The following is a 15,245-nucleotide window of genomic DNA, read 5'->3' as shown; positions in this document are numbered from 1 at the left end:
AAGTATGAACTACCAGTGATTCTCCCTAGCAAAGATATGCACCTGACTCAAATTATGAATTTGTTTTATTTTGTTAATGACCCTGAACTGTACAAAATGACCTTGAGTCAAGGGTAATGTCACTTAATTGAGTCATAACAATATTTGTGTGAAGTATGATCTACTAGTGATTCTCAATAGCAAAGATATGCACCTGACTCAAATTATGAATTTGTGTTATTTTGTTAATGACCCTGAACTGTACAAAATGACCTTGAGTCAAGGGTAATGTCACTTATTTGGGTCATAACAATATTTGTGTGAATTATAATCTACTAGTGATTCTCAATAGCAAAGATATGCCCCTGACTCAAATTCTGAACTTATTTTGTCAGTGACCTTGACTTGTAGGAAATGACCTTCAGTCAAGGGTCATGTCACTTATTTTGGTAATAACAATCTTTATGTGAAGTATGAACTTCCAGTGATTCTCCATAGTAAAGATACGCAAGTGACACAAATTATGAACTTATTTTGTCAGTGACCTTGATCTGTACAAAATGACCTTGAGTCAAGGGTCATGTCACTTATTTTGGTAATAACAATCTCTATGTGAAGTATGAACTTACAGTGATTTTCCAGAGTAAAGATATGCACCTGACACAAATTACGAACTTATATTGTCAGTGACCTTGAACATGACCAAATGACCTTGAGTCAAAGGTCATGTCACATATTTTTGTCATAACAATATTTGTGTTAAGTATGAACTTCCAGTGATTCTTGATAAGAAAGATATTGGCCAGACATGATTGCACAGACAAACAGGCCGATCTTGGACAACCTTCCAATATCCTGTTGCATAATAATAACAAAACTTATCTTCAATTCATCAAACTATAACGGTCAAAACTTTAACTTTGCCAATCTATGTTATCTACTATTGCCCAACAACAAAATTAATCGAAAAGCTTTGTACTTCATATCAGATAAAGTTTATAGTCCTACATATTTAATTTTTAATATCGGAATAACCTGGGTACCGTTTCACAAAAGCATCGTAAATTAGGTACTACTTAACGAGTTACGACATACTTAAGTACTACGTACGCACTAAGTTAAGACCGTTTCACAAAAGGTACTTAGTTCCGACGTAACTTTCTCGTATTTACGTCCGTCTTAAATTACCGGAAGTTGATTTCAATATGGCAGACGAACTCGTCAATAAAATTAAAAAGGAGAGGAAAAAGAATTTTTCTGCTAAGGAGATTGAAATTTTGGTGGAAGAAGTTGAGAAGAATCGAGCGATCTTGTTTGCCTCTCACAAAGATGTCAACACAAATCAAAAGAAAAACAAATGTTGGAAGGACATTTGTTCCTTGTATGTATCTCACAGAAAATATTTCACGATTTATATTAATTGGATATCTATATGGATAATGTTTAATTTCAGTGATTTCATCGATATCTCATATACAAATAGCTTTTTTGCGTTTTATATTAAAAAAGAGGGTCTATTGTCAAAGTAATCTCGGATTTATGTTATAGATCTACATGTGAAAGTTCATACATGTAACATGGGCTGACAAAGGTTCAGAATTAATATATGTCAATATGTAATCTATAGGAGACTTTGTTTGCACATAACCTTTAGTTTTAGTGATTAAAAAACTTACATTTTTTATTGCTCGACATTCATGATCAAAAGCCGTTTCAGCGTCTGCATGTTTACAAAAACTGTATGATAACCTTGACCTTTAATTTTTACCCATTGCGTCATTAAAATAATATCTAAGAAAGGGCTAAATCTAAATTCTGATGCATTAAATACTACATAATGAGTATCGGTCTTTTCCATTTAAAAAAATGTTTTAGTACAGCAAAAAGGGATCTTTTATTGTAAAGTTTATTTTTGGGACCGACATAGAATATTGTGTGTGTGTGTGGGGGGGGGGATATACATGTAATGATGTATATATATATATATATATATATATATCAATTTTCGGACAAAATTTACTTGTAATTTATTTTCGGTTCAATATTAATGTTTTAACAACTTGGACAGAATCAACAGTGTCTCTGTCCAGGAGAGGTCGCCTGCTGAAATATGCAAGAAGTGAAGGGATTTGTCTTCACAAACCAAGAAAAAGGAGGCGGAGTTTCGGCGAGATAGGTCCAAGACGGGAGGTGGACCAGCCCCCACCCCTGTCAACACAAGTGATCTCAGTCAGAAGGTTCGCAAATGATGTCTAGTTGATTTTTGTTGGAGACTTGCAAACAAGTTATTACCATCAATTAAACAAAATTTAAAATTTGAAACAAATCGATAATATTGGATTAATAAAACAATCTTCATAAAAAGTTTGTCGATGTGTATAGCAGGCACAGACACATGTGACTGCATGATATTTAAAGTATGTGTCGAAAACAATCTAGTATACACATTGATACAGGCAGAGTATATTTATAAGAAATGGAAGAGAAAATAAGGAAATTAAGACTGAAATTCAAGGGAAAGGAATACTAAGTACCCCTACCCCACGAACTAGGATTTTCAAGATTTTGGGATTCGAAAATTTCCACCTTTTTCTTTTACTTGTCAAGATTTTTGGGATTAGGAGGCCCTTCCCCCCCCCCCCCCTCCCCCACCTTTAAAAAACGATGCTGTGTGCCTGTGATGAACAAGTCTTAATTAAAAATCTTATTATTCCAATTTGTCCATGGGCAGACAAAGAAATTTTTCCCAGATGGGTTCTTATTTAAAATGGTCTTAAGTTGAAATAAATTTTCAATATAATTCTAAAATCGATGAGAGCATTATGTATAACGTTACGTTTAGAGAAAATCGAATTCTGTTACTTGAGTTTTTTAATTGGCTCAGCTTAAGGGAAAATAACATACTCGATACTGCAACCCCTTCTTCCTTAAACAAAAGATTAAATAAATTTTATTTCATAAAGCAGAAAAAATCCCGCGTTTCTCACTGGCTCGTATATACATATAATCATTATTGCTAAATTAAATTGTAAGGTTACGCCATCTTAGGAATTTATTATTGAAGTGTCGATAATTATTTCAGGTTGTCGCAATAATAGGAAAAACTTCCATTGAAGGGATTGACGGTGGCTTTGACACTGACCTGGAAAATTTGGGTACATTAATTCTCTCTCTCTCTCTCTCTCTCTCTCTCTCTCTCTCTCTCTCTCTCTCTCTCTCTCTCTCTCCTCATAAGCTGACAATCAATAATATTGCCATAACACGTTCGTAAGCACCAATGAATGTAATTCCAGCGGATATGTCCGATTTACAATTCATTAATTTCAGACGTAGATTTATTCAAAGTTGAAGACGTATGGCTGTCAACACCGAACACAATCACTTCAGAGAAAGCCGCTGTCCCCTCCCCAATGCTGTCTCAGTCTCCTGGGCCATCCCAGGCTAGCTGTGAGAAGGAAGAAATAACGCGTGGGGGAGAAGCAGAAATGAAAATAAGGGCATCGGGGTAACTCTAAACAAAGGAACTTTTACATTGATAAAAGAATGTGGGGGAATAAGCCGAGGCAAAAAGCCACATAGGTCCATTAAAAAAACTAACATTTTTTTTTCTAACAAATTTCACTTTTGTTACATTCATTAAGCATATGTAATCATATACATTCAGTGCTGCCATAACCCACAAAAAGTAACTTCATATTTAATTGTTATTAAGACAACAAAATACCTTTATGCTAATTTGGCAAAAAAATGATATAGAAATCGGATATTCAAATTATATTTTTTCATAGAGTGGGTCATCGTACCATTTTTTAAAGAACGAATATTGATAACACATATTAACGTCTATCTTTTTTCGATTTTCCAAAAAATGGTACGAAAACCCACTCTATGGTAAAAAGTAAGTTTTCTTCTTTTAATTTTTAAGATTGGTCTTTAAATGGCTAAGTCCAGTTGTTTGCGTAATACTGATAACAATGCCATCAGCTATATCATATCCTCTAAACAAGCGAATCGGTGGTGTAGTGGTAAGCGAGGAGTTCTTTGAACAAATGTAACTGTAAAAGCGGGTGTTCGAATCCTACGCGTTTTGGGTTTTTTTGTTTATCTTTTTGTTTACATTGTTAAAATGTAATTTTCTTTTTATACTTAATAATATACATTGTTAAAATGTATTTTACTTTTCTTTACTTAATAATTAAAAATTTGCTAATAATAACTTGAAATTATTTGATATGCGTTTCCTACTACTTTTATAAAATATGAAATGTATGTTATTCTCTTTAAGATTGCACGATTTCATATTGTAAACAGATGGTTGTTGTGCATGCAAGAAACTATTAAATGGCAAGATAAAACGTTCAATCTCTGAATCCTTGAGAGTCTTGTTAACACAACAGGGACATACGCTGGACAAAAGCATGTAGTTGTGCTCAAAATGCAGAATACAAGCTAAGTCAAACGTACAGTGTGCGCCTAATGAAGATTCAACGATTAACTAGGCATGTATTTCACTTTCAATTGTATCGGCAGGAAAATCACATTACAAATGCGTGTTTTGTTGTGAAAGAAAAAGTATAGTAGTTGTACCAGAAGACACATAGACCACTCGGACCAATGACCAACACAAAGTATGACCAGTGACGAATAACAAGTCCCCTTGTAATACGTTAGTGGTTTGACTACCGCTGTCTTCCGTGTGGTATATATCATAGGCGTCGGAACCCGGGGGGGGGGGCTAACTTGTTTTTGCAAATCTATACATTCCAAAGACCTTTTTTTGCTTGTCAATATTTTGTACAAGTCTACCCCCCGCCCCCCCCCCCCCCCCCCCCCCCCCCACTTTCAATTTGATTCCGACGCCACTCATTTTTTTTTTTGGAAAAACTTGTTTTAAATACCTACAAAATGTGTTAACTAAATTCCTCCTGTTTCCGAAGCGTAAAAATCGACTACTACAAATGGTGGAATCCCCCATACTCTTTGTCGACTCCCCTGCGTTAGGGGTTGTATATGATGACTGAGGTAAATTAGTAAATAAAATATTTTTAGAAAGTAATCAACATTTTTGTATTTAAACTCTTTAAATGAGTACGTGATTGTCATTTCAAATTTGCCAGTTTAAAGTATATGTAAATACTATAAAATTTAAGCACAGTTACGCCTTTTTGGACATTTTCATTTGGACAATAATGTCCACCGTTTAAATGCCCAGTTAACTTGTACGTTTATTACTTCTTATTAGAGGTATGAGAAGGTCGTGGGCATTTGCCTCGGCTTATTCCCCCAGATTCTTTATTAACCAAACAGTATTATGCATAATGTTTTAGTTTTGAATTTAAGACTTGTTTTTTTAATTAAGTCAGTAAACCGAATTCCATGTATCGTTCTTTAGGAAGAATAAACTGAAAAGGAAGCGAAATGTGGATGATGTTCACGAGTTACAGTGCCAGGTGCTCGAGCAGGAACTTCAGAAGAACAAGTTACAAATTGAACTTCTGAAAAAGCTGAATGAAAAACTGGGAAAAGGAAGCGATTCTGTGACTGAATTATTTGCATCATTTACATAAAATAGATATTAAATCGTTATGCATTAAATATAAAAAAATCAATTTACTCATCTTTCTTTCGTTCTCTCTCAAGAAAATGAAAATAGCCTATCACATAGAAGATATGCGTGTTGTAAACATTTTCCTGAATCGTGGACGGATTAACCATGGAACCCGCTTTCAATATAATTCATCATTGTTCTTAAGTTTTGCGTGTCAAATATTTTAAACAAGATTTCAAAAATATATTATGCAAGGTGAATTATAATTGGATCGGGATTTACAGAATTTTTAAAGATCAGTTGCTTTTAAATAATTTTTTTTTTGATTTGTTGCATATCTGTTCTCGCCTTTAGAATTGTTCACTGTCGTTTAACGTCTCTTAGAGCTGCCAAGTAGAAACCCGTCAATTTGCAGGCATAACTCAATAATTCTGCATAATTTATGCAACATTGTAATGTTATGCAACAATGTAATGTAATGTAACATTACGTAAGATGTATATTTTTATTGTATTTGCTTGCAAATATTTACTATTTTAAAGTTTGTTAGTAAATTGCCTTCGTTTGCTAAGCCCATACTTTTTTGTAGTGAAATAACCTCTTTTTGACTGTGATCATGGGGTGTTAGATTTTATTTAATTTTGTAACAAAAGAAAAAAAAGATAGATAGATATAGTAATTTAAGGTATTTCGAATCACTATTTATAACTTGGGTTGTAAAATATGTAATATATGTTTACAATAAGTTGTTTGGTATTAACAGAAAGAAGATTGTGTCAGAAAACATGATACGGGTTCTTCCGACACCACCTTTTAGTGTATTGCGTGTCACTTCCGGGTATTTCGAACCAATAGCTAATCTGGCAAACAAAAATGGCAGACAAAGATGATATTATTCAGGAATGATATTACATTTTTATTAGATTAACTCGTTGTTTAATTCATTTAGTTTTCCAAACAAAAAAGAGCAAATTTTGTTAATACATTATTCTGACTTCAAATCATCGTACAACAAAAGTAAAATCGTTATGACGGACTATATGATGTATCGTCTGCAAAAACTGAAGATTTAATCATGAAAAAGAAGTACATGTAATGTTATAAACACAGATTTATCTGATTATGCAATTTAGTTGAAACGTCGAAATTAGGACATAGTAATTTTGTCAATGGATTAATACTTTGTCAATGGAAGTAAAAGAAAAATAATCAGCTAACTTTTTTTAAAGGACAAGCTATGGTCTTTTTTCATGATAAACCTTTTTGATTTTAAAATTATAAAAATTGCTCGTTAAATTTATAATAAAGACCCTTAGATTGACACTGTCGAAATATTAAGAAAAAGAGGATATATATAACTTTTGCGATTCGTGAAGGTCCCGGGGACTGTCTGTCCCTTAAATGCAGTGTTCTTATGAACATTTTAAAGCACTTGTTCGTCATCAAACCTCATATAGCTAACATTTTGAGATAATAACGCTACTTAGACGTAGATTTACGCCACCTCCGAGGTGACGTAGATTTACGACGTTACATACGACGCTGCGTAATTTACGTCGCTTTCGTGAAACACCCAAAATTAACTAAGTACTACCTACGTCCCACTTACGTACTACGTACGATTTACGATGCTTTTGTGAAACAGTTCCCTGGCCCTTAACAATAATATATTTTGGGATAAGATTTTTTCATTTATACTGTTTAACTTGAAAGAGTAAATTTTACATAACATATATCAGTTAATTGAAAGGTCACATTCATTATACATTTAAAACATTCAACATGCTTTAAAAATAATTTATAAAAAGTGTTATATCCGTTCCGTGCATCCACCATGTTTTAGCATGAAGTCAACAACAAATTGTACCAAGGACATTTCTTGGCTTCTACCATGCAATCCAATACAGGCTGTGAGAATTATATGTTGGTACGGTTTACTGGAAACCTGAGGTGTTAAGTCACAAACTGTTGCAGAAATAATTGAAAGGAGAGCATGGCAATGATGCCTAAAGTATTCATGAAGGTGGTCCCAGCTGAAGTTGAAGAAGTCACTGTAGTCTTTCTTCTGTAATGGACATCCAGATCCTCGCTTGCAGACTTTTACACTCTCCAATTTAACAATCTTTGCTGCTCCAGTTATTATGCACGCTGGATTAGACTGACACAAGGCTTCTACAATTGCACTATCAACATTTGTACCACGGATCAATGCCTTGCAGATTTTCTGATGGGTGTCATTCTGTATGAGAGCAGTCTTCTTTCCACTTGGATAGTTCACAGAAACCTAAAGATTGATCAACTTTTTTTTACAATTTGATAATTTAGGATGTCGAATGAGTGTAAACATATATATATATATATATATATATATATATATATATATATATATATATATATATATATATATATATATATATTTATATATATATATATATATATATATATTACTATGTACAGCAGGGCACCATATCCATTTATTTTTCACAGCAGATTCTTAAACAAAGCTTTAATTCCAAATTAATATAAATATTGAGAATATGCCATCTGTAAATATTTCGAACAAATTGAATTTGTTTCTCTGCTGTATAGTTATAAACATTCAAATATGATTGCTTCCTATTAAATGCACAATTTGAATTACCTAAGAAAAAGTTTGAGAATAGTAGCAGATTTAAAAACATCTATTTTTTTTCAGAGTAAGTCTGAATATTTTTTAAGCAGATAAATTGATTTAATCCACATCCACATATCTTAGTTTTATAAAAACAATCTTACCAAATCTTGCTAATCCAGATAAGCAAACTAACAACATTCTAACAATTGCAAACATTTGGAACACAAAAATCCCCCCAAAACCCTTCAAATTATTGTAAATGCTTTGATACCGATGTGCAATTAGAAACAAAATTGTAAACAATTAATTATAAATTGTGATTTTTTATTGTCCTTTATGTAACAGCACTCACAATACATGAATGGGTTATTTTGGAATGAACATTGAACAAGATAAACAATTCAAACCAGTATGCATTTGATATATATATGATGAAATCCAACCACAGGAATTAAGTCTCAAATCTTTTTCCCCTTGGCCTAGAATAATATGGATGGACAGTTCACTTTTATTTTTAGAATTACAAACAATCTTTAAAAAATAAGAACCTCCATCAGCTACCTTGATACGTCGCATGGAAAACTTTTCAGCCTCAAAATTTTTTACGGATATTTCAAGTAAAAGTGTAAGATTTAAAGTTTTCCAAAGACTTCTCTGATAGGACAACTTTTAAAAACAACTTTAGAAGTCTTTTGTAAAATAAAATTGTCTACATGAATCAAATACCGGTACATTAAATTGAAGTAGGTGGAAAATGATTGACCAAATACATAAATAATCTAAAAGTTTAAGGGTGTGTTTATGTATTGACATTGAAACCAATAAGTATTTATTTTATCATGGCATATACCGGTACTCAAAGCATACTAAAACATGGGTATTAATGTTAAATGAATGATCAACACAGTTAATTAACAATTTCCCTACATTTCTACATGACATTCAAACAGATGAAATCTTAGATTAACCGAAACAAACAAAAAAATCAAAAAAAAAATCTTAGATTTGTAGCATTGCACCTCAACTTCCCAATCTATAGAACACTGGTTTGATGTCATTGTGCTCGAGAATAAGGCCCTCTTAGAGGATTTAGGAACTGGTTCTGTCACAATTACATCATAGCATTTATAAGTGCAATAGAAATATCTTCTAATCATCATAAATATCTCTTATTTGAAATTCAATCAGATTAATTTTCAGCAGCAGACATCACATGCCCATATGCAATACATAAATGTATTTCACTTTAAAAAAAAACCCAGAATTTTAAAACTCACTCTAACTTTTGTACTGATATACATGTGCACAGCGAATTTATGATATCTTATGACTTCTATTTTCATGCACAATACTTTGTGTCACATTTAGCACACAGAAAAGCAGAGTTTTATTCTTATAATCATAAAATCATGATATACACATATACATACCAGAGTTTTCTTCATTTCCACCAGTCTTAGTCAGGATCTGTTTAAAAGAAATTCAAAAATGACCAAATTTGATTAATAAGCATGATAAGCCTAAAATTTAGAGAGAGAGAGAGAGAGAGAGAGAGAGAGAGAGAGAGAGAGAGAGAGAGAGGGAGGGAGAGAGAGAGAGAGAGATAGAGAGAGAGATAGAGATAGAGAGAGAGATATTACCTTAGGCTGTGGTGCAATTTTTTCTATAACTCTCCAAATCACAAAATGGGGCAATTTTAACAGGTGATACATAGGCCACTCTGGCAAGGGGGTTTGCCGGTCGGCTGCTAGGTTGATCTGGACCATGTGGACTGCGGAGCATTCTCTTTGTGATCGCTTTCCGCCTTGGAGAGGGAATAACTAAAAACTGTGTTTTACAGACCTGATCTAAGCTTTGGATGATTCTTTGTTTGGCAGCTTTGTTCTTTTCGTCCGCTTTAATTATTGATTCCACAGATCTAAAGCATTTTCTACAGACGCCAGCATTACTCTCTTCGATATCAAGGTCCGATTTTTCGGTAACTTTCCGAATACAATTCTCCCTTTCTGAATTAACTTTCAGTTTATTTTGATAGAACTTGTGAATTATATCAGTCCCATCAGTTGTCTTTTCGTGTTGTACAAACGAAAATCCGCAAATAATGCAGGCATAACCGAGAACACAAGTTTTCGTTGGTGTCATGGACTGCGCCATTTTTGTTTTCTTTCGCTTTGAACACCTCGGTCATCTGGGAAAAGCCTACCAATTATTTTCCCATAGAACTCTATACAAACCTTAGGACCTCTCAGTACTTTACTATGACAACAGCAGCCCAATCTTTGGTATCATTTGAAACTTCATTTTAAGCACTTTCAGAAATTTCCAAAAAAAATACATGGTCCCGTGGCGTTTATAGGTCAAATTTGCACTTGTTTACAACTTACAGCGATCAGCAGTAAATGGCACCCTGCATAAAAAATTAACCCCCACTCCTACAATCTCCTCTGGCATTTCTGTATTTTCTGCAATATTCCCTCATCCCATCATTTCTTTCAAACATTTATATTTTGGCTTTAAAATGAAAATAATTACATACCTGAATTCAGCCAATCGCCTGACGCCCATCCATTTATTCCGTGTTACAATGTTCTATAACTTTTTCTCTGATGTCAACATCCGGTGCATTGGTACTCTTATTCCTATACTTATATTGTTACCTACCTCAGAATTAGTCCATTTTACAATTTTCAAAGACTTTACACCTACCTGTCTATGTGTATGAAATTTGAGCCTCGGGACTTCAGTGTCACGGATTCTGTGACCATTTCAATGATGCCATCCAACTGCCAACATCGGTGTAATATGGAGTGATGAACTTTACAAACTCTGTTCCTATATGGATGAAAAAAGTGACTGTAATGAATAAAACAGTTTTCAAATGTCTTGTTTTTGTTTTATGATGTTAATAAAATGATATAAACTCATGTTTGTGTCAATTTCTTCATAGGGGTGGATTCTACCCAGAATTTGAGAGTAGCCTCAGAAAATCAAAGAAATTTAGGAATTAATGTAAAAAATGGAGGTTTTTAATTTACCAATTAGCAAAATTTTTGATCTATATGAGGGGAAAATTATCCCTGACCCTAATGTAGCTAGTGATTCCTATCTGGACCTTCCTGCTGATTAAGCATGTTTGAGATGTATCACCACCCCCCAAATCTAATGCAGCTTCAAGAGATAGCAGGTGCCCCCATCATCTTTGTTTACAATTAACTTAGACAAGAGAAAGTCCATCATTGTTGAAAACGCATTAGAGTTCAGACACTGGAGCTTCACTCTACACAAAAATTAAGGGAGACTTTTGAAATCTAAGACTGAAAAAGGATTAATTTAGAGAAATGCCAAAATTCAAAAGGAGAAACAATTGTGGCTTTAAGGCAAGAAATGTACCCCACAATAAGGGGGTAGCAAGTGAAAAGTTGCAAAATTCCCAAGGACAGTACAGGAGACTGCCTGAGGATATGGACCAAATGGTTCGAGACTGTCCGTCAGCCTCCGAACGAGAGGAAATGCTCCTCCGGCCCAACTGCTACCATCTCCTGAGGCCGAGGAGGCTTAGGGCAAAAGATCATGAAAGTTGCCTAGATGGAAATGAATCAGAGCAGTAAGTCAAATTTTCAGAAAACGAGTAAGACAGGAGATTTTTTTCCCCAATTTTCTTACATTTACCCCATTCAAATATCTGCTTTATGGTTAATTATCCAAGAAAATGACCTTAAAAGGGTGGGGTTCATGTATTTAAAAATTACATGTAATTACATGTAGGTACATGAGAAGTCAAGTGTGATACATGCAGCTAAAGGGCATTTCAGTAAATTGAGACAAAAACAAGAAGCTTAGGTTGCCTAAAACTGAAATTACATCAATTTGAAATTGTACATGTCAAGCCTGTTAGTCTAAGGGAAGTAACTCTAATTACTGCTTGCATGCTCTGCATACTGGTGACTGTTTCAAGTAAACAAATCATTGTGACTTTACCTAGGCTGGCTGATCAAAATTCACATAGACTCCTCCACCTGGGAAAAACAGCTGAGATGTGGAATGAGGTTCTCCGACTTCACCAGCAGGAGACACCTAAATGCACTGGACTTCTGTCCTGGGACTTGGCGTCGGAAGAGAGGCGGGGACTTGGAAGCAGAATGGGGCTACGCTGCACCAAGTGTACCTACTCGTCTAGGCGTTACAACCTGTATGAGGAGGTAGATACCAAATCCCCGGGTAGAAAGGCAGCTAAAATCAATTATGGTCTGCAAGTTGGGCTCAGTCAAACTCCTGTGGGTAATGATGGGATGCGGAAAATTCTTCTCTGTACTAATACTCCTCCTCCTGCTCGTAGGTCCCTACAAAAAGCTTCCAATAAAGTTTTGCCCTTGATCCAAAACATCAACGAGGCTGACATGAGTGACAGGTGTCGCCGGCTGGTAGATGTGAACACCCTGAGGGGAAATGAATCCCCACATGCCATCCCTGTACAATGCGATGGCATGTACAATAACCCCCTCTACTCGGGGGTGGGTGAGACACCCTTCCAGCCGGCGACACAAACTGTGTACTCATTTGCTGAGAATGTCACCTCAAAACACCAAATAATTAAAATGGTATAAGATATGCTCAAAACATGGTCACTTACTTGATGAGGGCTCTCGTGACCATCAATGCAACCCCGGGGTCTGTGGGGCAAACCTTCCGATGCATCACACGATAGGGGATGAGTTCACGTGGGCCAGGGAGGGTATGGCGGAGCTACTCTGTGAAGATGGCCTGGAGGTAAGGGAAGTCACCACCGATCCAGACAGCTCTGCTGGTCGGGCTGCAGACTCCCTCTATAAGGATGGTCTGCTGGAAAATAAGCCATGTCACTATATTGACACTCGTCACCTGTCTGAGAGCATAAGAAAAGCAATCAAAAGAGACCAGAGACTCTTGGAGATCATGCCGAAAAGAACCAAGGCAGAAAAAACCAAACTTTTGCACAATTTTGCCCTTGATGCTGTTGACAGGTGTACAGCCGAGATAAATCAAGCGCATGCACTATATGCGGGTGACGCAGATAAAATAAAAAACAAGCTCTCTTACACCAAACATGCAGTGGTTAAGTGTTACACAGGGGATCATGCCTTATGCAAAAAACACTCATTAGTGTGCAAAGGGAGGGTAAATAATAACTGGGTACGCAAGAGTTCTTACCTAGGTCAAAATTTTTCAATACCGTCCTCCGATGAGAATGAAACAATGCTCCATGCTTGTTTCTCAAAGCGGTTGTCTCCAGCTGTCTTGGACAAGACAATCAAAAACAGTAATTCTCAGAAGGTCGAAAGCTTCAACAGAACTCTGCGACGATCACTGCCTCGCAATGTCACCTTCACAAGAAACTTTGCTGGCCGGGCTCACAGTGCTGCTCACTCCTGTAACAACGGTCCCGGCAGCTCCCTCCGAGGTCTCTGCGCAGGGGTTGGTGCTTCCATACCCTCTGGTGGCCAAGTGGACCAGACCCTAGATAAAATACAAACAGATTATGAGTTAAATAAATCATATCAAAAGTCTTTATCTTACAAAGCAAAAAGAGTAACAAAACGAAAAAAAATGTACAAACTTTATGAGAAACATCAGGAAGAAATTAAATATAAAAAAAAACATGATGTTGACTGAATCTCGAGCCCGATCATGCAAAAAGACTCATACAGAACACAATTATTCCAAACCAGATCAATAATTCCATGATTATATTTTAAAAACATCAAATTACACTAAAATATGCATCTTGGATGGGGATGGTGTGCCCCACTGCATACCCCCTGCTGCATGCAATGGATCCTCTCCTGATTCGTGGCATGAGGCTCCAGTGAGAGGTGCATCGGGTTGACACACAGCTTCTCATGGCAGAGATGGCTGACCTCCAGGTTTCCACCTGGAAACTGTGACCTCGTCAGACGCATCTCCACCATAAGAGCCACCCGATGCACTCTCTCAACCTTGCTCCCCTCATCTGGCCATAAAACCCTTATATACCCATAACCATTTCTCCCAACCCCCCCTTTCCATAAGACACAACCCCCCAGACCCCCAACCCTTTCACTCTTTGCTTCTAATTTGTTTCTCAATTTGTTAAAAACGTCCTCCATCATGGATTCTGTAACTAAAAATAACTACTTTCTTCTTTAAAGTCACATGACATGTCAAAAACTGGGTCTCTATAGGGAAAAGCCTACCAATTATTTTCCCATAGAACTCTATACAAACCTTAGGACCTCTCAGTACTTTACTATGACAACAGCAGCCCAATCTTTGGTATCATTTGAAACTTCATTTTAAGCACTTTCAGAAATTTCCAAAAAAAATACATGGTCCCGTGGCGTTTATAGGTCAAATTTGCACTTGTTTACAACTTACAGCGATCAGCAGTAAATGGCACCCTGCATAAAAAATTAACCCCCACTCCTACAATCTCCTCTGGCATTTCTGTATTTTCTGCAATATTCCCTCATCCCATCATTTCTTTCAAACATTTATATTTTGGCTTTAAAATGAAAATAATTACATACCTGAATTCAGCCAATCGCCTGACGCCCATCCATTTATTCCGTGTTACAATGTTCTATAACTTTTTCTCTGATGTCAACATCCGGTGCATTGGTACTCTTATTCCTATACTTATATTGTTACCTACCTCAGAATTAGTCCATTTTACAATTTTCAAAGACTTTACACCTACCTGTCTATGTGTATGAAATTTGAGCCTCGGGACTTCAGTGTCACGGATTCTGTGACCATTTCAATGATGCCATCCAACTGCCAACATCGGTGTAATATGGAGTGATGAACTTTACAAACTCTGTTCCTATATGGATGAAAAAAGTGACTGTAATGAATAAAACAGTTTTCAAATGTCTTGTTTTTGTTTTATGATGTTAATAAAATGATATAAACTCATGTTTGTGTCAATTTCTTCATAGGGGTGGATTCTACCCAGAATTTGAGAGTAGCCTCAGAAAATCAAAGAAATTTAGGAATTAATGTAAAAAATGGAGGTTTTTAATTTACCAATTAGCAAAATTTTTGATCTATATGAGGGGAAAATTATCCCTGACCCTAATGTAGCTAGTG

General features: G+C 35.6%; 2 pseudogenes; both read left to right on the top strand.

The window, feature by feature from the left end:
- Window positions 1-1,031: 1,031 nt before the first annotated feature.
- LOC128170110 (nuclear apoptosis-inducing factor 1-like) lies at window positions 1,032-5,667 on the top strand (annotated as a pseudogene).
- Window positions 5,668-11,479: 5,812 nt separating this feature from the next.
- On the top strand, window positions 11,480-15,155 carry LOC128170116 (uncharacterized; annotated as a pseudogene).
- Window positions 15,156-15,245: the final 90 nt, after the last annotated feature.

This window comes from Crassostrea angulata, unplaced genomic scaffold, assembly GCF_025612915.1.
Source record: "Crassostrea angulata isolate pt1a10 unplaced genomic scaffold, ASM2561291v2 HiC_scaffold_322, whole genome shotgun sequence".
NCBI lineage: Eukaryota > Metazoa > Mollusca > Bivalvia > Ostreida > Ostreidae > Magallana > Magallana angulata.
Note: the sequence above shows the minus strand (reverse complement) of the source record. Positions and strands in the feature narration are given on the sequence as shown.